This window comes from Lissotriton vulgaris, chromosome 9 (assembly GCF_964263255.1).
Source record: "Lissotriton vulgaris chromosome 9, aLisVul1.2, whole genome shotgun sequence".
In the NCBI taxonomy this organism is placed as follows: Eukaryota; Metazoa; Chordata; class Amphibia; order Caudata; family Salamandridae; genus Lissotriton; species Lissotriton vulgaris.
The window spans coordinates 143,575,917-143,599,649 of NC_141697.1; the positions used below are offsets into that span (position 1 = coordinate 143,575,917).

At 47.4% G+C, this 23,733-nt stretch overlaps 1 protein-coding gene across 1 annotated transcript in view; it reads left to right on the forward strand.

Moving 5' to 3' along the window:
• SPTBN5 (spectrin beta, non-erythrocytic 5) overlaps positions 1-23,733 on the forward strand; it is a 2,284,272-nt gene that overhangs the window by 1,891,860 nt on the left and 368,679 nt on the right. The window lies entirely within an intron of this gene.

Genomic DNA, 23,733 nt, shown 5'->3' on the forward strand with positions numbered 1-23,733 from the left:
ATTGGATAGCTTGTAATTTAAAAATAAAAGCCATCTAATTTGGACACGTTTACTGGCCTACTCAACCACCCCCATCCATAATCCCCTTTGGTATCGCTTTGCTCGCCCTAAGTAGGCAGGGTATGCCCAGACGTGGGTCCCTTGTTCACTCTGCCACTGGATAGCCTGGCTGATGAGGGTTATGAACCCGAAAACGGTCCCAGGATGCTTGTTTCCAGTCCAGGGAAGATATGGCTTGGCAGTTCGGGCTGGACTGTTCCCATGAGGCACAGGGTCAGACTGATTTGCATATGGCCTTTTCTGAACTGGAGTCGTGGAGTGAGCTAAAGAATAGTGATGGATTAAACCCAGATCAGTTGTCTGGGGGTGAGTGTTTGATTTGCTCAAATGCTCCTCCATCATCCCCTTTGGTATCTCTTTGTTCGCCCTAAGTTGCCAGAGTATGCCCAGACGTGGGTCCCTTGCTCACTCTGCCATTGGATTCAAGATAGCCTGGCTGATGAGGGTAATGAACCTGAAACTGGTCAAAGGATGCTTGTTTCCGCTCCAGGGAAGACATGGCTTGGCAGTTCGGGCTGGACTGTTCCCATGAGGCACAGGGTCAGACTGATTTGCATATGGCCATGTATGAACTGGGGTGGTGGAGTGAGCTAAAGAATGGTGATGGATTAAACCCAGATCAGTTGACTGGGGGTGAGTGTTTGATTTGCTCGAATGCTCCGTCCATCCCCTCTGGCATCGCTACGTATATCTTTGGGCAGGAGCACTGCAAATGTACACAAGATGGTCACTACCACCATTCAAAAAGCATCTCATTTTCCACGGTTTAGTCATCAAGTGAGACAAAACAGTCCCAGTGTTTTTACCAATTGTGCAGGATTTACATTTTTGACATTTGTAAAAACCTGGATTTGACTTCAGCCAACTTTCAGATTTTGGCATTTCCGGACTGCTGTCAACAAGTTCTTGTCTCATGGATGTCGCCCTTTTGAACTTTACCAGTGGTTTGTGTGAGAAGTTGGCCTGATATGCAGTGCTCACTATTCTAGTGATCACTATGTATCATACCAAACGACCCTTATTGATGATTGGTTGTAAGTCAACCTTATAGACCAGCTATCCTAGAAGCATGGACAAGAGCAGTCTTTAGGCTAAACTCTAGAGGGCGTGTTAAGCCAGCTGTTATACCATCACATATACCCCTTGAACACCAAGTGAAAGGACACCACACAAGTTGTTATGAAAATAAAAGGATATTTATTATAACACAACAGCCCTGGACTCTTTATGAGGACAGGGCGCTAAGCGCAATACAAAGCTCTTAAAGAAATACTGTAAGTCGCACAATTAACACAAATGCCCGAGGGGCACGAAAAACCATATACTCTGAAAGTGGAATGCGAAATTACTAGCAGGTAAGTACTACTCTCATAGACTTTAGAAATGCTGGACCTACAATGCTGAACCCTTAGATTAGAAGCAGGAGGCCTAGGGACGTCGTGTGCAGAGTGGGAACTCTCACGCGTAATGCGGGACAAAGTCTATGGATCCTAGTAAATGCAAAAGTTAGTGTTCTCGGGCGAACCCGACTAGGTAGGTCAAAAACGAAAGTGGATCTAGACACTTAGAGAGTGGATCTATGCTGGAGCACCGTGGTACTCGGTTTACCTAGCCCAGGGGCTGCGGCTGCATAGGGTTCAAGTGTCGTCGGGAATCCTCGTTGACGAACCAGGAGCCTGAAGTGGAAGTTGCTGGCAGGCGACCAGTGAAGATGTTCCGGGCTGATCCAAGGACTGGATCAGTTGAAGAAGAGTACTTGTAAGCAGAAGGGACCAAGTTCTGAATCACTAGCCAGTGATTAGGTGGGCACCAGGATGGCACCGGATGAGGTCACTCAGCCAGGCGAAGAGGTGACACTGGTTCTCTTCCAGGGGATCCTCATTAATAGTCATAAGCATTAGAATATTCCCGCCGATGCGCGGGACCCCGGAAACAATATATTATATGTGCCCCACACATATATATATACATATATATATAAATATATATATATAAAAATAAGCAATTGCAGCCAAATAAAACAGTAGAGCTGGAATATGCTGTGAAGAATTTCCACCATACATGTGTATTAGCATTAGAAACATGAGAAACAACACCAATGCTTGTTTAGAAACAGTTTTAATGCTTAGAAAGCAGTAGAAATTCTTATAACACACTGTAAGCATATACAGCTCCCAGGCTGCATTGCAAATACCCAGTCTAAAAAGACTGAAAAGCTAACCTGTAGCTGCATGTACTAAAACTGACGCTGTGCCTTTAAGGCACCTCTGCCCCTAGCTTCCCATCATGCCTCAGGGGTTACAGTTAGGTCAGTTGTTCTTTCCGGCTCCTTCAGGAAGGACCCTGGATACACAGCTCCACACTTTTCTGCCTTTTTCAGTCAGAAAATCTTCTAAAGAACAATTTTTTGATTTACTTTGACTTTTAACATCAGTGTCAAGTAAATAACTGCTTAGCAGTCGATTTTTTGTGAGGTTTTCCTGTCAGGATGCCCACACTATTTGATAATTGCCCTTCTTGTGGCCACAAGAAGGCAAAAACAGGCTCTCATGAGGTCTGTATTTTATGCTTGCCAGAGGATCATGATCCTAAAGACTGTTCACATTGTAAAAATCTGTCTGACAGGACTCTTAAAGACAGAGAGAGGAACAGGCTCTATGGTCTGGCCCAGAGATCCATCAGGGGAAGATCTACAGAGAGGAAGAGTTCAAAGAGACCCAGAACTCCCTCCAAAGGCAAGTCAGAGCGTCCATCAACCTCAGCGCCTGGCTCGGCGCTGAAAAAACAACATCTGATGGACAGTTCTAGAGAGAAAACTCCGTCGACGTCAGGACCGGCGTCGAGGAAGAAATCGTCATCGAAAAGAAGGTCACCGACGTCGTCAACTAGGCGACGATCGGCGTCGAGAGAAGCCACGAGATCACCGTCGACGAGAAGATCGGCGTCAAGACATAAGTCAACTCCGCCGCCGTCAACCAGGCGACGGTCGGCGTCGAGAGACAGATCACACTCGCCGTCGTCTCAACGTCGACAGGCTTCGAAGAGTGTGACACCTCTGCCGACGTCTCCACGGAGGCGCTCGGCGTCGAGGAGCAAGAGCCCCCTCGGTCGCTCGCCGTTGAGGAAGGGATCATCGTCGACGGGGCGTCGGCGCTCGACGTCGAGGATGTCTAATCCTCCGCCGTCGCCACGTATCTGGTCGACGTCGAGGGCATCGTCGACGACAGGACACCGTCGATTGCCATCTCTGTCACCGACAGACCAACGTCGGTCGACGACGAGACCTCCGTCGACGGCAGGGCAACGCCGTTCGACGTCGAGGGAGAAGACTCCGTCATCGGCTCGACATCGCCGGTCGACGTCGAGGGACCACGGGTCATCGTTGAGGCGTTCGACGTCGAAGGTTATCACTCCGTCGACGCCGCAGAGGCGTTCGACGTCGAGGGAAAGACTTTTGAGACGTCTTCCAACACCGGTGAGACGAAGATCTCCTTCAGTGCCTTCAACTGTTCTAGTGACTCAATCGGCTTCTCACCATTCCTCCTTAAGTACCTCTGGCTCATCGAGGTCCTCTTCTAGGAGTAGGAGTCCGTTGCCCCAGCGAAGGTCTGTCACACAGACAAGGCTCTCGCCAAGATGGAATGCTCCGTTGAGCCAGTGGAAGGATTCTGGAGCGACGGAGAGGCTACGAAGATATGTAAGCCCACTCCACAGGTCACCTCTTCAGAGACTGATAGAAGAGGCAGACAGAAAGAGTCCTATCAGGCACCGATCACGCTCTCGGGAGAGGAGAGCGGAAAGGTCGCATACCCCCAGGGTCTCCCGATCACCACGGAGGGAGCAGCCCAGATCTCGAACACCGAGAAGGGAGGAACGGGCGGAGAGGTCGAGATCTCCCCGAAGGGAGCATCAGAGAATATCACGTTCTCCTCGAAGGGAAGAACGACCGAGAAGATCACCAGTGAGGAAGGAGAAATCTCACCACAGGAGAAGGAGAACTCCATCATCCTCTTCTTCATCTTCATCTAGATCTTCTAAAGGGGAGTACTCTCCAACGCTGGCAGACAGCCCTCGCTCCAGAGCTTCCCCGCTTGACGACGTCAATACGTATCTGGACGTCTTACAAAGGGGTGCTCACAAACTTAATATAGAGATGGCTGTTCCAGAGGTGTCCACTACTGTGATTTTTGAGACTCTTCGTCACAAATCATATACCCGACCTTTACTCCCATTGGTTCCAGGGATAATGGACCCAATCAAAGAGGTTTTCCTCACACCAGCAACGATCAGAGCGGTACCGGCACGTATCCAGAAGAAATATAGGCCGGCCGACTCAGATCCTATCTTTGTTAAGGGAGAGCCTGCGGCGGACTCAGTCATAGTAGCCTCAGCTAAAAAGAATCACACAGTCGCTCCTTCTTCTTCGGTCCCTCCGGACAAAGACAGCAAGACTCAAGATTCTTGGGGACGCAGGGTATGCAGCACAGCAGCTTCATCCCTGAAAGTCTCTAGTGCATCAGCCCTTCTGGGAAGGTATGATAGGGCACTATGGGACTCCATGGAACGATTCAAGGAGAAATTGCCCAAGGAGGACCAGAAGGACTTTGAGGAGACAGTGACGGAGGGCTGTTTGGTGGCGAACCAAATGATTAGTTCATCAGCAGATAACGCCCTTCTAGCAGGACATGCCTACTCACACGGGGTATGTGCGAGGAGATCATCTTGGCTGCGTTTAACTGGTCTCAAACCAGATGCCCAGCAGCGCATCCTCAATCTACCTTTTTCCGGATCTTCACTCTTCGGGGAGCATGCCGATCAGGAAATGACCCGCATGAAGACAGAGTTGGACATAGTGAAGGCGGTTGGTCTGGAGAAAAAGAAAGAACCGTTCAAACGATGCTTCAAGACCAACAAGAACCGGGGAGGCCAACAGAGGGTTCAAACCCCTCAATGGTCTCAAAACAAGCCACAAGGAAAGGCTCAATACAGAGGAGCAAAATCGGGCAGAGGCAGAGGCGGACATCATCAGTCCTCTACCACACCTAGAGGAGGCAAGGCCTGAGCAGTGGCTTCCTCTGGCGCCGTTACCCACTCCAGTGGGAGGAAGTGCTTCGCAACACCTGGCAGAGGGGGTCAGCATCACAAAAGATCGGTGGGTGCTGAATATACTGCGCAATGGATATGCGCTACGTTTCCAGAAGACACCACAACCGATTCCTCCAAAAAAGACTCGCACGTACCATCTAAAACTCCTCAAAAGGGAGGTGAACGTCCTCTTAAACAAAAACGCAATCGAAGAGGTACCCCCATCCCAAAGGGGGAGAGGAGTGTATTCAAGATATTTTCTAGTCCCCAAAAGAGACCAAGAGGACAAGTTCAGACCGATTTTGGATCTTCGAACCCTTAACAAGGTGGTGGTCAAAGAGAAGTTTTGCATGCTGGCACTCCATCAGATATGTCCTCATCTACAAATGGGAGATTGGATGTGTTCGGTGGATTTACAAGACGCATACTTCCACATTCCTATAACACCAGGTCATCAGAAGTACTTGAGATTCCTGGTAGGGAACAAGCATTACCAGTACAAAGTGCTTCCCTTCGGTCTCAAATCCGCACCAAGGGTATTCACCAAATGCATGGCAGTGGTAGCGGCATGTCTACACAAAAGAGGTCTTTTTGTGTACCCATATCTAGACGACTGGCTCTTGAAGAGTCCGTCCCCTCGTCAAGCTTCCAAAGACTGTCACCTGTGTCTCCAACAACTACACAGGCTCGGCCTCCACGTGAACACAGAAAAGTCGGTCATGCAGCCCACGCAAACTATCCACTATCTGGGAGCAGTTCTAGACACAAAGTTAGGAAGAGCGTTTCCTTCGCAGGAGAGACTATCTTCCATGGGGCAGAAATGCAAAAAGTTACTTCCGTTTCCTCGTCCAAAGGTGCGAGAAGTAGCGTCTCTACTGGGCTCCATGGCGTCCTGCATCTTCCTAATACCGAACGCCAGGTTGAGGATGCGGCCCCTACAAGAGTCTGTGGAAGATCAGTGGGACCAAGCGACAGGAGATTGGGAGGATCGAATCATCCTGTCTCAAGAAGTTTTGACCTCCATACAGTGGTGGACTCGCCCTCGGAATGTCCTGCAGGGAGTCCCTTTTCAGCAACCTCTTCCTTCGCTGTCTGTGGTAACGGACGCATCTCTGGAAGGCTGGGGTGCTCACATGGGTCATCTTCAGATTCAAGGTCGTTGGTCGACCAACCTCCAGACATACCACATCAACATGCTGGAACTTCGAGCAGTTCATATGGCGCTCAAAGCGTTCCTTCCAGCAATAACAACGGACAAAATCCTGGTTCAGACGGACAACACTACAACTATGTTCTATCTGAACAAGCAGGGAGGAACTCGATCTCGCCCTCTGTCTCTGGAGGCCCAGACAATCTGGCACTGGCTTCTGGCTCGGGGACTGTCTGTGGTGGCAGTGCACCTCCCAGGCGAGCTAAACACAAAAGCAGACGCACTCAGCAGGCACTTCGAAGATCAGCCAGACTGGGTGCTAAACGACGAAGTAGTCGAAGAACTCTTCCGTTGCTGGGGTCGTCCAGACATAGACTTATTTGCGGACGACGAAAACGCCGAATGCCACGCCTTCGCGTCCAGGTTCCACCGGCCAGGGACGCAAGGGAACGCTCTCCTGCTGGAGTGGACAGGAATGTTCGCCTATGCGTTTCCTCCTCTGGCACTGATTCCGAAGGTGGTGGCCAAGCTCATCAGATCGAGCATGGACATGATCCTGATTGCTCCGGATTGGCCGCGACAATGGTGGTATCCAGATCTGTTACATCTGTCGCTGTGTCCACACAGACGCCTGCCGTGCAGGCCAGACCTGTTGAGCAAAATGAACGGGAGGATCCTGCATCCCAACCTCCCGTCGTTGAACCTGACTGCATGGCTCCTGAGGTCTTGCAATATGGACACTTAAATCTGCCTCCGGAATGTATGCATATTTTAAGAGAGGCAAAGAGACCTTCCACAAGGGCGTCTCATGCGTTCATGTGGAAAAGATTTTTCATTTGGTGTAAGGACCATGGCTTTGATCCCACCAAAGGACAAGAAGAGGTAGTCCTTCCATACCTCCTTTACTTAGCTACATCAGGGTTGAAATACGCTTCTATTAGGGTTCATCTATCCGCCATAGTAGCGTACAGGAAATCACCTACACAAACATCGTTTTTTCAAGTCCCAGTGGTTAAGGATTTCCTTCACGGGTTAAAGAAGGTCTATCCCCCTGTGAGAAATCCTTCTCCTCCCTGGGAGTTGAACCTGGTTCTCTCCAGGCTGATGTCTACACCGTTTGAGCCTATACACAAGGCCTCCTTGCAGCATCTCACTTGGAAGGCGGCCTTCTTGGTGGCAATAACCTCTGCTCGCAGGGTAAGCGAGATACAAGCACTCTGCACCAAGGAACCTTACACTGTGTTTCACCACAACAGAGTAGTAATGAGGGCTCATCCATCTTTCCTTCCAAAGGTGGTCTCGGAATTTCATATAAATCAATTGATTACCCTTCCTTCGTTCTTTCCTAACCCATCGACCCCAGCTGAGAGGTCGTTGCACTCGTTAGATCTTAAACGGGTACTAAAGTTTTACCTAGAGAAGACGAAGGACACCAGAAAGACAGACCAACTCTTTGTCAATTATGGTCCAATGAGGACGGGGTTTGCAGCAAACAAAAGATCCATCTCCAGATGGATTGTCTCCTGTATCAGGCTAGCATACCAGCTGGCTGGCAAACCTTTGTTACAATCACCCAAAGCTCATTCCACTAGAGGAAAAGCAGCCACAATAGCGTTTTTACATGACATTCCTATGTCAGAAATATGCAAGGCTGCAACATGGAAATCAGTCCATACCTTTACAAGGCATTATTGCCTAGAGTCTGATTCCAGAGCGGAGTCTCAAGTAGGGCAAGCCTCCTTGAGAAACCTATTTGGGTAGAATAAGGCCTACTGTTTGGGCCTACGGATATGAATGTTATCTGTTGATTCCTTTGCCCGCAGGGATGAGGTGAGGCTCGCTACTCTATTCTAATGCTTATGACTATTGATGAGGATCCCCTGGAAGAGAAGGATTAGTTACTTACCTGTAATCCTAGTTCTCTTCCAGGGGTATCCTCATCAAAGTCATAAGCAACCCTCCCGCCTCCCCGGGCAAAGGACTTTGTTTATTAAGTAGGAGATGTTTTAACCTGTTATTACCATGGTTTGGTTTTCAGTCTCCGAAAAGAACAACTGACCTAACTGTAACCCCTGAGGCATGATGGGAAGCTAGGGGCAGAGGTGCCTTAAAGGCACAGCGTCAGTTTTAGTACATGCAGCTACAGGTTAGCTTTTCAGTCTTTTTAGACTGGGTATTTGCAATGCAGCCTGGGAGCTGTATATGCTTACAGTGTGTTATAAGAATTTCTACTGCTTTCTAAGCATTAAAACAGTTTCTAAACAAGCATTGGTGTTGTTTCTCATGTTTCTAATGCTAATACACATGTATGGTGGAAATTCTTCACAGCATATTCCAGCTCTACTGTTTTATTTGGCTGCAATTGCTTATTTATATATATATATATATATATATATATATTTATATATAGATATGTATATATATATATGTGGGGCACATATAATATATTGTTTCCGGGGTCCCGCGCATGGGCGGGAATATTCTAATGCTTATGACTTTGATGAGGATACCCCTGGAAGAGAACTAGGATTACAGGTAAGTAACTAATCCATTCTGCTGCTGCACGGACCAGGGGCGCTGATGTCGACCAGGCTGGAGGTCTGCGAGCTGTCCCACGTCGGATGTCTGCTGCTGGCGATGCTGGATCCGGTGAAGGAGGCAACAAGCCTTGGCTACGGCAAGCCCACGTGGCGACACAAAATGGCGTCTTGAGTGGACCAGGAGGGTCCGAGGAGGGTCCCCTTCAGGAGGAGACTAGGGCCAGTTTAGAGGAGCTAGGCCAGCGTTGAAAACAATGTAGGTCGTCGTCTGGAGGGTCACTAGCCAACGGGCAAGTGACCGGACAATGGAGCAGCAACCCAGGAGCAAAAGGGCCCCACGCAGATCTGGTGGATGCTGGGGGGCTGGTCTTTGGAGCTCGTGCTGCTTGGGGTTGGGGCTTCTCTTACCCCATTGCACCCACTCGAGGGTCCCTTGGTGGTCGTGCTGGTTCAGTGTCGTGCTGGTTCTGATGATTGCCGGGTCCTCTGGTCTTGTTGCACCTACGGTTCTCAGCTGTGCTGTAGAGGCAGGTTGAGGTCAGAGAGGGCAGGGAGTCTGGGTCTCGTCGAGCTGGGCAGTCTGGTTCCGGAGGAAGGACGTTTCAGCAAACCGCAAGATACTTAGGTGGTGCCTGCTGCTGCAGGGTGACTACTCCTTAGTCACAATGGAGAAATCTTAGGAAGAAGTCTTGAGTTCCTTTCGTAGAAAGTAGTTTCAGGATTCAAAGATGCCGCTCACCACCATTTGTAATGCCATCTTTAAAACAGGTGTCTACCCGGACATCTGGAAGAAGGCCATCGTTAAACCTTTGCTCAAAAAGCCTTCTTTAGACCCCACTGTTACGGCCAATTACAGACCTATTGCTTGCCTGCCCTTTCCCGCTAAAATCGTAGAGGCCATCATGACCCAGCAGCTCTCAGAGTTCATTGAACAACATGAACTTCTGGATGATACACAGTTCGGTTTCCGGAGGGGACACGGAACCGAAACAGCGCTAATAAAGGCCTCCGATGAAATCAGACACATCTTGGATTCGGGAGGAGCAGCAGTGCTCATTCTGTTGGATCTCTCGGCGGCCTTTGACACGGTCGACCATACCATCTTGGTCGACCGTGTCACAGCCCTGGGGATTAACAATTTGGCCAAAGATCTTATAGCTTCTTTTTTAGCTAACCGCATACAGGCAGTTAAACTGGGCAATTATTATTCGTCGACTTCCAAACTGCCATGCGGGGTCCCCCAAGGATCGTCGTTAAGCCCTGCGCTTTTTAACATTTATGTTGCAGATTTGGCAAGGGTCATAAAATCTCACGGGATGCGCCTAACTACCTACGCTGATGACACCCAACTTGTGTTGGCGGTGCATAAGAACGGCCCAGTGGTGGCAGCTAATTTTCAAGAGGGGATATTGGAGGTACAAGCTTGGATGCACAGCAATTGCCTAAAACTGAATGCGGAGAAAACGGAGGTTATGACCTTTGGTAACATCTTTCCTGAATGGTCCCCGATTTGGTGGCCTACTCAGATGGGTCCGCCTCCGGTCCCAGTTGCAAAGGTCAGGAATCTTGGAGTGATCTTTGATAAACATCTGTCCTTCAAACATCATGTAAATAAGGTTGTTTCAGGTGCCTTTTTCACGTTGAAAAAGATAAAAAAGCTGCTACCGTACTTGCCAGCATCAGCTGGAAAAACACTGATTACCACCTTGGTGTTTTCCAAGCTTGATTACGGAAATGCCCTCTTTTTTAACACGCACAAATATATTCTGAACAAGCTTCAATCCGTTCAAAATATGGCAGCCAGAGTCCTCCTCAACATTCCTAGGCGCCAGTCCACCTCGGCAGCTATACGCCATCTTCATTGGCTAAGAGTGGAGAGCAGGATTAAATTTAAGGCATTATGTATTGCCTATAAGGCCATACATCATACCGGCCCGAAATTTCTAAGAGAGGCATTTCAGCCATACACCCCTATAAGGAACCTAAGATCAGCAGCCAGTTGTCTACTAGCTGTTCCCCGAACAAGAACCGCCACCTGGGGAGACAGACGCTTCTTGGTAGCAACTCCTAGATTGTGGAACTCTCTACCCTCACATATCAAAACGGCTCTTACCCTCATCTGTTTTCGTAGGGCATTGAAGACTTGGCTCTTCAACCAATAGGTTTGTGCTTACCACTGTATCTTAAAGTATCATACTGCGCCTAGACACCCTTGGGTAGTAGTTGCGCATTAAAAATTCCATAAATAAATAAATAAATAAATCTAATTTGGAAGGGTCCCCGCTCCCACCTTTATTTTAAAGAAAGGGGCTGGTACGCGACTAGGTCCTGCCCATGGGTGGGACCAGGAAGGGGGGTGGTTACACCCCTCTTCCCTGTCCGGACTTTCCCCAGCTCAGGGGCTGGTGTGCCACTGGAACTGGTTCAAGCCGGCGTATGAACAGTGAGCACCGGGGTGCCACTTGCAGTCACCTTCCTATTCAGCCCTGCCTAACTAGGATACACAAAACCCTGTCTGGGATGGTGCTAGCACCGCCCCTGACAGGAAACCCTTCGTCCAAGCTCTCCTCGCTGGAAGGACTCCCAGCAGCAGGAGGTCAGACTTGTGTCTGTGGTGGCAGCATCCATTTTGTGATGCTGAGGCTTGAGTTAACTTTAACCGGGGTTCACAGTTACATACATGTCGTGTCCCTCTAGAAGGGTGGAATGCTAACCCCGCCGCCAGAATTGGCGAGGGGTTAGTATTCCAATTCGTATGACACCTTACTCGACATGTTTTGATAAAGCGATACCAAAGTTGGCAAATAACCGCGAGGATTATAAGGCACTTAAGAGTATATGGTACGCGTTATCATGGAACAGCTATTAGGACTTGGTTCCGCAAGCTGCAAACGGGCTCAGCTCATGCCAGAGCACCATCTCACATGATTCCAAGCACTCTGCCTTCAGGATTGTTAAGGCCTGCCATAGGAGTGACTGATAGCAATACATGTGTCCATTTTAGGGTTAGATATAGGTATACTATATCTAAAGCAAAGGGTGATTACACCACCTTGCCCCAGCTATCGTGCAGCCAGTTGTGTCAGATTTAGATGGCCAGCCAGGGGTGGCATAATACATGCTGCAGCCCCTGGTAGGCCCTGGGTACACCTATTCCCTGAGTTACAGGGTCTGATAAGGTGGCCCAGTACCAATTAGATATGTACCTAAGGTACATGGAATCCATTTTACAGAGAGAGCAGTAGGCCTGGGGCCCTGAATAGCAGGGTCCCAGGTCAACTAATTCGGAAAACCAGCAAAACACTAGGCAAAAAGTTGGGGGCAACCATAGTCAGGTATCCACCCTCCTACAGTTTGTGCTTTACAAATCTACTCAGCAATGGTTCACTCCTAATCAGGTGCCAGTGCCTACTCACACAGTCTCTCTCCCTTTTGTGGTAGGCACTGTACCCCATGATTAGTCTTAATTCCTCATTATCTTTCTTTTTTATGTCTTCCTTCCTCTCTTTGGGTTTAAGGGGTTCATTTCTCTTAATACTTCCAACCTTTTTCAATGCTTGATCTAGAACATTACTCTTATAGCCCCTGGCCTCAAGCCTTCTGGTGAGATTAGTTTGAGCTTCCTCCAATGCTAGTCTCCCACTACAATTTCGTTCCATCCGGAGATGCTATATCATAGTCCATCTACGCTGTTTCCTCTTCTTCTTTTTTCGCGCTAAGCACATCTTGTCGGTTTTCACGCATCCTGTTTGGAACCGTCATTTCCTACAAAAGAGGCAGTGTCAGAGGCGGAACCAAAATCCAATGGAACATATCACAAGTAAAGACAATTGTGCAATAACATCATCAACTCATGACTAAGCTGAGAAAGCACATGAATGGATTACTTACAGTCATACGGGGATGGTCCACTTCTCTTAACTCATTGGGAGGGATAATCCTTGCCTCCTTGTCCTTAATAGAATTTAAACTTACCAGCAAGAAGGTTAGGCAAATTTTCATTCTATGGCAGGACCGGAGGCTTCGGATTATGCCAGTTTCAAGTTTGTCGAGAACTAGCCTCACCACCTCCAGTATCGGTTTGAAAATAAAACCTCTTAAAGGTGGAATCTGAGGACTAATTGGCCGCACGCATCGGATCCTCCAATCGCACCCCTAGGGCAAAAGCTAAAGCAGGTGGGGGGGAGGGAGCAAAAGGGGAATCCCCCTAAGGAGCCGACACACCAAGGGTTGTTCGCTGACGGGCAATCTCTGTACCACCATGTGGCCAGCAGAGATCGCTGAATGGAAGGTGTTAATTGACCGATAGGCCAGACCATCCTCTGCCAAACCTGCCATAAAATTAAGGACATGGACTACATCCACCCCCACGGGATCAACACTCCGTCGCACACACCAACAACTCCATTAGTGCCAGGCTGATCTATATCTCCTGGTCGTGCTATCTGCCATGCCTTGGAGAGCAAGTTCTCAGCCTTTCCCAAAAGGCCTGGGAGGGTCCAGCAAAGCCGGTGATCCTCCAGGCCATCAACCTCAGCGTTCCTTCCTGGACTAGTCGATGGGGAACGAGGACGGTATTGAAAAGAATGTGGGAAGAGTGGGTGAGTTGGATTGGAAAATCCCAAGAAAGTTCCAGTAGAACTGGAAACCAAATTTGAGACCTCCACCATGGCGTGATTAAGACTACCTTCATCTGCAGGCGTCGCAGCAGCGCTGACCTTCGCGTGATCATGGAAAACTGTAGGAATGCAAAACCCTGCTCCCCCTGCCATTCCTGGAGGAAAGCATCCGTCACTTCCGCCAGAGGATCCGGGCGCCAGTTGAAAAACCTTGGTAGTTGATGGTCTGGACGCGAAGTAAACAGATCTACAGAGAAAGGGCCCCACTTTCCCGACCGTAGGGAAAAAACCTGAGGATCCAGCTTCCACACACTGGCATCCAGTAGGTGACGTGAGTGCCAATTAGCCACCTAGTTCTTCCTCCCTGGTAGGTACTCTGCTGTTACCGAAACCTGGTTGTCCAGGCAAAAGTGCCAAAAATCCCTGGCTAGATCCGCCAGCATCTTGGATCTGATACCCCCAAGGTGGTTGATGTACCGGACCGCCGAGACATTGCCCATCCTGAGGAGGACACACAACTGCACTCTGTCCTTTGTTCAGCATTGACCTGCAAATTAACCCGCTAGTAACTCAAAGCAGTTGATGTGCAATGTCTGCTCGTGAGTGGACCAGGCTCCAACTGTGGAAAACTCTCTGCACCCGACACCCCACCCGGAGCGACGGGCGTCTGACTCAATAACTATATCTGGCGCTGGACCGAATATTGCACGGCCTCCATGTGTGTGAGCCACCATTGCATTTCATCCCTCACTTCGTCCGACAGCGGAATCAACTGTGAGTACCTCAAGCCCTGTCTGAGGTGATATGCCGTCAGGCACTGCATGGCTCGATAACGTAAAGGCCCTGAAATATGTCCTGGATCGATGAGGAAAGAAGACCTACCAAGCACAACAACTGTTGTAAAGAGATCTTTGGCTTCGCCAAGGTCTGACGTAGTTCGTGTCTGATCTTTGCCATCTTCCTGGCGGGAAGACTCAGAGTGGAAGACACAGAGTCGATATTGAAACCCAAAACAGTTGTGCACTGGACCGGGACCAAAAAGGACTTCTCCTCGTTTATAACGAACCCCAATCCTTGAAGGAGGTTAACCTCGGTCTGCAATTGGGAAGACAGCCTCTTGGGGCACTGGTCCAGAAACAACATGTCGTTCAAGTAAACGATCATCTGCACTCCCTGCGCTCGCAGGAACTCTACTACCGGTCGAAGGACCTTCGTGGAGCACCACGGAGCAGATGATAGACCGAAAGGGAGTGTGGTGAACTTGTAAATCTGACCTCCCCACCTGAACTGCAAAAAACGCCGAAGAGGGGGAAAAATAGGCACTGTCAGGTATGCATCATTTAAGGTCGAGTTGACCATCCAATTGAGCGGACGCAACACATCCCGAAGGAGGTGTATTCCCTCCATTTTGAAGTGGCGGTACACCAGCCACTCGTTGAATTCCTTTAAATGTATGACCGGGCGTCTGCCTCTGTTGACCTTGTCGACTAAAAAGAGATTGCTGAGAAACCCACCTGGATGCTCTAGCGAGTGACAGATTGCCCTTTTTTGGAGGAGGGCAAACACCTCATCACGCACCAACCCTGCATCGCGCTGCGAGAAAGTAATAGGGATGGGGCGATGTAGCTGACATGCACAGCCATGAAACTCCAACTGGAAGTCCTGGACTGTCTGCAACACCCAAGAATCGCTTGTGAGGGAAACTCAGGCTGGGAAGAACTGCGCAAAGCGCCCCCCCCCCCCCACCTGCAAGCTTGCTGATGGCAGCACGCTCACCTCATCCAGCATGCTGCTGCTGGCCTCTGTGGCTTCCACGACCATGGAACTTCTGCCCTCTCGTCAGATAGAAGTTAGTAAAATGGGCATTATCCTGGAATTGCCCACGACCGGAGCCTTGCCCCTGATTGGGGCTGTTGAAGCGGCCGAACGAGCGACCATGCCACGTCCGGCCCTCTCGAAAACCTGAGGGGTAAATACTTTCCTAATGTTGGATTGCGACCTGTCAAGGGAGGTGAAAGTTGCTACAAACTTCCCCAACTCCTTGACGAAGGGTTCGCCAAACAGGCCTCCCTGAGCAACAGCACCTGCCTCCGAGGAGGCGAGGTCACCCAACTTGGGATCTATCTTAATAAGGAGTGACCTCTGTCTCTCTGTGGAGAGCATGCAGTTCGCGTTCTGAATGAGCACTATTGCATGCTGCGCCAAATTGGAGAGAACCTCCGGGGAGATTAGGGCCCGACACCTTGGCCTCCTCAGCCATGTCTAATATCATGGTGACAGGTCCTACCGCATCCATCAGTTTGTCTTGACAGGTGTGCCAAGAACGGTCGATACCCTTCTTGGGGTCCCTAATAAACTTCTCTAAAAATGCCATCTTCAGGTCGATGTCAGGGGTCAACGTCACCTTCCCTTCCAAGGTGGAGCGGGGATATTCTTCCCGGAGGCGGCTGAGAGCGTCTTTATCCATGGGCTTACTCAGATGACTTGCTACATAGTGGCCACCTTGTCCCCAGGAACCCAGTCTGAAGACCTCGGATGGACAATATCATCCGGGTCCAACATGTCTGAGGATCCTGCTGGGGCAGGGGCCGGGGCTGGGAGCCAGGGAACACGCCTCCTCATCAGTGTTGGGGGAGTCCCCATCGTCAAGGGTATCAGGAGAGACTGTCTGCGGGGTAGGTGTAATACCGTCAGCAGGGGGCAACTGGGCCTGTTAAAGGGCCTCCTGTGCCAAAAAGGCCCTTTTTAAGCGTGCAAACACATCAGTATCAACCCCTTCAGTGCAGGGCTTCTTGCTAGGAGGAGAAGAAGAGGGAGGGGGTACAGGGGTGGGAGCAGGAGTAGGGATAAGGGCAGCCAACTGTGCGTAAGCTTCATCCAAACTCGCTGACAGGCGCTGCTCAAGGGGTACCATGGCCTGATCTACAGCCTTATAGGTAGAATCATCAATTGCCTAATAAAAATCATCATCCCAGGGGATGTAGTTTAGAGGGTCCTCTTCCTGGTACTGGTCTTGCTCCCCCTGCAGGCTGAGGTAAATTAGGCTCCGCAGGCAGGTAGCCCAGGTGAATGTAGGTGGCCAAAGGCGCACAATAGGCTGGCAGAGCCCTGGGGACACTCCAGCCCTTTCTAGTCGCAGGGCAAGCCACCCTGGACCATGTCCCAGAGCACCACAGCACTTGGTGCAAATTACGACCCCGCAGGGTGTCAAATTAGCACTTACTACAGACCCACAGAAGGCGTTCAGGAGAAAAAACTGGCAAAGCCGAACCCTAAGGGTGTCACACCGGGGGCAGGTAATTCCCTGAGGGCAGCGCTTGTCAGAAAACTCAGTGACTGGAGTTTTGAAACTTCTGCTGCCCACAGAGAGGGATGTATGCCCCCTAGCGGCGGGAGGACCACACCACATCAGGCTCTGGGCGAAAATCGCATTAGGCACACTCTAAGCGTCCCGCGATTATCAGGGAACTTGCAAGAAGACAGAAAACAGAAGCGCTAACAACAAATAAACCGCAAGAACAAAGAAAAAACTACTTATCTTGCTGCTGAGCAGCGAAGAATGAGGCAGAGGAAACAGCGTAGATGGACTATGGTGGCTGGTCGGAGTGCGGACACAGAGAAAGGACTCCTGATAAGACTTTTATTTTCCCAAGTGTTCATGGGAAATGCAGTTTGGTGATGTTTTTTGAGTTGCTGCTGTAAAAATAAAATAAAAGCGAAGGAAGAAGGCATAATCCGAAGCCTCCGGTCCTGCCATCGAATTTATGCTGTACACTGCAGGTGGAAAAAGCAAATTTATCTTTCATCCAATACACTGCTAAGATAGGGACAATACACAGAAAAACATCATCTAGAAGGGTGGCTCCGGCATTGGAGATATATAATGTAAAGGCCCTAGGGGCGGTTTTATATGGTGCAGAGTTGTGGGGTTATTCACATATAGAGAGCCTTTCCATAGTGGAGCAAAAGTTTATGAGAACCCTATTGAATCTAACTGTAAGTACACCGTTGATCTCCCTATATTTAGACATGGCTCAAAAGAAAATTGCCCACAAGACTGAGTGCAGAATGTTGACCTATTTGTACAGGCTATGGACAACACCTACTCTCGATTCCTATCGGGAGGGAATCAAAGATCTTTTGGTCCCACGGTACGGACAGAAAATACAGTAGCTCTGTGCTATTAAGGCCCTACTTTACCGATTGAATTTGGACAAATATTAGACCTCACCAGAGAGTATGTGCTTGATTGGCAAGGCTAGTATAAATGGATTTTTCTGGGAGAATGTGGCAATTGACATTGTTAGACAGTGCAAGGGCTCCGTGTCTTTCACTGACCAGAAACCAATGGCCTTCTATGAAAGCACTATCGATGAAATTGTCCCTCCACTCACTAGGAAACTCTATCTCCAATTTACGTATGGAACTTTACCTGTAAAATCTTTCACTGGTAGATGGCACCGGGAAAATAGTTCATACAATGATCTGTGTGTAGGCTGTGAAGGATATTCTAAATCACTTATCCATGTTCTGTTTTGTTGTCCAATCTATAAGCACATACATGCAAAATGGATTGTTCCTCTGTGCAAAAATCTGGGTTGTAGGGAACTTCAGGAAACATTCAAATTATTGCAGTGTGATACTAGTCAGAATGTGAGTTTTTTTCTGGCTATGTTTTTAAAGGCATTTTGGATCAAGCGTGCAAAACTCATACAGTCATCTACTGATCTCCATGAAAAATTACATGATGTTTATGAGGTACCGTGGAAGGACATAATCATTGCTGTAGATTTATTTGTGTTTTCTGTCTTTTTATTCCTTTTATACAGTGGTTTGTGTCATGAATTTTTGTGTTTTTATACAGTTTTTTTTTTCAAACATGCTAGCAGGAGCTTTTTATATACTGATATAATCCTATTTATTGATATTTATTTTTGCATTTTTTTGTATATGTGTATTGTGGCTGCCCTGTCTGTCTACACGTATATGATCCACGGAGATCGAAATAAAGAGCAGGTCGCAGCGGCAGGAAAATCTGCTGCAAAGCAATGAATCATTACTTTCCCAGTGGCATAACAAAACTTAAGGGGGCCCCCTGCAAGGTACATAGAGGGGCCCACTCCCGATTTAAACAAGAGCTCTTAGACCCGAGTACAATACTGAGAGTAGCCCCTGCAGCTTGCCCCCCCGCACCGCGGGGGATGTGGGGACCTGTATTACTCCACTGTTCTTTCACCTTAACTTTCCCCTGCACCAGTGGGGAGAAGTATTGCCAATCACTGGGAAGAGTATTAGTCAATTACAAAAGACAGATAGGTCTTAAATATTGCACAGAATAGTCACTCTCTCCACTTCAAGTCCCTTCCTTCAACTGTTCCACAGGCAAAATCATCCCTCTTCCAGCCAGACCTCTTGCAGTTGGAAGTCAATACCTTTATGCAAAAAGAGGCTATAGAGGAGGTCAAATGTCATCAAAGGGAATCAGGAATCTATTCCCATTAATTTCTAGTAAAAAAGAACGGACCGAAGCAAGAGTTCAGACCCATCTAAGACCTCAGAGTACATAACGAGTGAATACACCCAGAAAAATTCAGAATGCTGGCTCTGCACCAAATCTACCCACAGTTGCATCAAGGGGATTGGATGTTTTCAATAGACCTGCAAGATACATATTTCCACAAAATATCAACAATTCTTGTGTTCCAAAGTGGGATCTCAGCCCTATTAATACAAGGTACTCCCATTCAGCCTCAAATCAGCCTCACAAACATTTTCAAAATGTATAGCCGTGATCACAGCATTATTAAGGAGACAGAAAATCTTTGTGTATCCTTACCTCAAAGAGCAGTTGATGAAGAGCTTCTCTTCATCACAGACAAAGGAGCATTTTCGCATTTGTGTCCCAAGTCTGGGTCTTCGGATCAATTTCCAAAAATCTAAAGTTTGCCTAGTACAAAAACCGCACTACCTGCGGTCCACACGGATAACTCTGCAAGAGTGTATCTTTCGGAGGAGAGACTATCATCCATCACTCTGAAATGTTGCACTCTTTTGCAGGTTCATCTTCCATCTGCGAGGCAGATAGCATCTCTCCTGGGGTCAATGGTTTCTTGTATCTTCATAGTACCGAATGCAAGGTTGCAAATGAGGGCTTTCAGCAATGCCTGGAAGAATAGTAGAATCGGCTCTCCATCCGCTGGGAGGACAAGCTGACATTATCACATGCTGCACGCCTGTCTCGTACATGGTGGTCTCAGTGTAACAATCTGATGGTGGGGTACCATTTAAACTCGAGGTGTTTGGTCAGACAAGGAAAAGACTTACCACATGAACATGCTGGAACTGAGAGCAGTCCACCTTGCTCTGAAATCTTTCTTTCCAGCAATCACATCCAGTTACACCTTTGTCCAAACTGACAACACGACAACCATACACTACCGGAACTCACTCTCGCCCACTGTCTCTTGAGGCCCAGGCCATTTGGAATTGGCTACTAACCAGAAATCTCACAATAACGGCCATTCATCTGCCAGGCATTCAAGACATGCAAGCAGACTCTCTGAGTCGAAATACTGGATTCTTAACGACGAGGTGTTGCAAGACGTTTTTTATGAATGGGGACATCCTCAAATAGACATGTTCACAGGCACAAATGACAGCAAATGTCAAGACTGCAGGTCCAGATTTACCCAACCAGGGTCGAAGGGGAATGCCCTTTTGATAAGTTGGTCAGGGATATTTCTGTATGCATTTCCATTAACTCCTCTCATTCCAACAGTGATTCTCAAGTTATACCGATCTAAAACCAGAATGATGCTAATAGCCCCAGAATGTCCTTGCGGGTGGTGGTTCAGAGACCTTCTACACCTGTCAGAGATGCTACAAAAGAGACTGCTTTGCCAACAGGATCTGCTGTTCAAGTTTGGGGGACAGATATTGCATTCCAACCTGTCATCGCTGAACTTGACAGCATGGATCATGAATTCCTCCAATATGGACATTTAGGACTTTTCAAGGAGTGCATGGACATTCTAAGGGAGGCTGAGAGACCTTCCACAAGAAATCATATGCATTTAAATGGAAAAGGTTTTAGTTGTGGTGTTCACAGAATGATCATGTCAAGAAAATGTAGTCATCCAAGATGTGCTACATTTAGCTAAATAAGGACTGTAGTTCTCCTTTAGAGTACACCTTGCAGCCATTATGGCATATAGAAAATCTATATCCCTCACAAGCATAATTTTTCAGAATTCTAGTGGTGAAGGATTTTCTCAAAGGGCTTAGAAAGGTGTTCTCTCCAGTTACAAACCTCTCTCTTCCATGGGAACGTACCGTTGTCCTTTCCAAACTGATGGGTCCTCCATTTGAGCCAATGCATAAAGTCTCTTCACAACATCTTACCTGGAAAGCGGCTTTTCTGGTGGCCATCACTTCCGCCCGTAGGGTAAGTGAAATTCAACCTCTGTGTACTGTATATCGTGTTTAACTCCAATAGAGTGATGATGAGAACTCATCCATGTTTTCTCCAGAAGGTAGTCTCAGAGTTTCACATCAATCAGAATATTTCTCTACCTACTTTCTTTCCTAACCCCTCAAGTCCAGCTGAAAGTTCACTACATTCTCTGGATATTAAGAGAGTGTTAAAATTCTACTTGGACAAGATCAAGAGTATCAGGAAATAGGACGACCTGTTTGATGATTATGGTCATCGAGAACAGGTTTAGCATCTTTTAAGTCTGTTTCAAGATGGATTGTTTCCTATATTCTGCTCTCATACAAGCTAGCTAAAAAGTCATTACCTGCTGGACCTAGAGAACACTATACTAGGTGAAAAGCCGCCACTGCAATTCTGTTAAGAAATGTACTGATTTCTGACATTTGTAAAGCTGCTACCTAGCAGTCTGCTAATGCCTTAACTAGGCATTACTGCCTGGATTCAGATACTAAAGCAGACACTCAAGGAAGACAGGCTTAAACGAGGAATCATTTTGGTTAAGTATTTGAGTTGCTTTAGTTTCCAAGTCTGCGAATTTTGGGATGGGCTTGCTATTCTATTCAATGCTAATGACTATTGATGAGGATCACCTGGAAGAGAAGGATGCAGTGCTTAATTTGTAAAATATTAAGCGCCAGGGCTCTGACCACTGCAGCTTGCACCAACCATTGCCCTTGTCATCTCTGTCAAAACAACTACTAACCATCTCTCTCGCATGTAAATGTGACAGTTCAGAATATTTCAGGTCCCCAAAGCTAAAGGAATGGCAGGGAAGGCAGGTATTAGCAATTGTAATGTATATTGTATTCCTAAAAAAACGCTGTTCTGCTCATCTCTAAATTAAATTAGCAATGCCACCGTGTGGTAGACTGTTCCAAGTATGGTGTTGACAATTAGGTGCCTGTGCCGAGCACCGGAAACCAATTAAGTGCTGGGCTGAGCACCGGAAAGCAGTGGCTCAGATTAAGCCATTGCTTACCTATAAACCTAGTTCTACTTTCCATTTCCTATTTCCAGGCAAATCCTCATCAAAGTGATGAGCAACCCGACCCACCTCCCCGTACTGAAGCTATTGTAGCTCTCAAAATGTTCTGTATGCAGGATTCCTTAGTTTTCCAGAAAAATTATCCGACCGAGCTGTCACCTGTGGGGCATGATGGGATAAAGGGGGTACTGTGAGGTTCTTAAAGGCACATTGACAGGTTTATATTTGATCTATTAATGACAGCCTATTGGTTAACAATATCTCATATTCCCTTTCCTTTTGCTTTTAAATAAAGGTTTGCCGAAGGCTTCTTATGGTCAAGTTTTTCATTATAATAATGAACCATAGCGATTTATGCGGTTTTAAAAGAAAAGTAAATGTAAACTGCCATTTTTGAACCTTTTCTATAAGCTGCAGATATATATATATATATATATACATATATATATATACATATATATATATATATATATATATATATATATATATATATATATATATATATATATATATATATATTTGAGTACTACCTCTTCTTTGGCTACCAAAACAATTAGACGTGAGGTTCCGTGAATTCTGAAACTGGGTCATAAAGGTCGTGGTTCTGTTACGATTTTGGTAAAAGCGAACCGTAAACAGTGAGCTCAGCAAGTATGAGTGTTTTCGTCATGTTACACCAATGGATTCACTGTGTATTTGAAGATTTCGTTCTGAACCCTTGGGTTCCATTTTGTGCATGGCAGCCATTTTGTAGTTGGCCTCACATAGGCAGATGACTTTAACTGACTCTTAGATGACCTGAGTGAACTGACCCTGTTGCCTGAAGCTGACCTTGTTGAATGTATGACGTTAGCACGCATACTATTACCACGCATACCTTTACAACGCGGTATTTACAACGAATACCGTTACAATGCATAGCGCTTTGAGGTGCTGGATAGTGGTAAGTACAATTTTATATTCCAACTCCAGTCCCCGTGGACACTAGGGAAGGTGTTGGATATAAAATTAAACTTATTCCCTATCCTAGAGCGCCCCCCAGCGCAATGCGTTGTAATGGTATGCGTGGTAATGCCTGCGTTGTAATGGTAGTGCGTTGTAAAAAATGCGTGCTAAACGTTGTATACCACCTTGTTAGGCCAGTTCCTTGCCCAGTAGCTGATCAAGATTAAGGATCAGAGCACAGGAGATTGTAAAGTTTGGTATGCACATACATACCCCTTATCCTACCTCTCATCTGTTTCTGTTCCTTCTTTTATGACCTGTTTACGATATGGGTTGTGGTCTTTTATTATGGGTTTGGCCGGCTTGTGTAAGAAGGAATGTTAGGCATTTTGCATGCTTGCAAAAGCAAGGACTGCCCCTTTCTTTTATGCTGAGTTTTGTATTCCTAAGCATCTATAAGGCCTCTGTTCTCTGTATTCCTCAGACTGCCTCATTCAGTTGCTAAGGCAGCTGGATGACGTAGCCTCACTTATTGAAAGTTTAATAAAGATGTCTTTTCATATTTCAGCTTCTGTGCCAAGTTCTTTATTGATATTAGTAAGACCCCTGAGAATGAAGATTTGAATTTCTTCAGACGCTGGCACAGATGGGTAGAGAGTGATGCAGTGATGGACATGGGGAACCTAGCATTGACAACTTCAGACATGGAATTACATTGGGTATTCTGGCAGTGAAGGCCATTGGAGCAAAAGATGGCACTAAGATCCTGACACTCTTGTCTTTGGGAAGCTTTAACCAATAGTAACTGAGGACCTTAGTAAGACAGATACTTTGATACCATCACTGAGGGATAC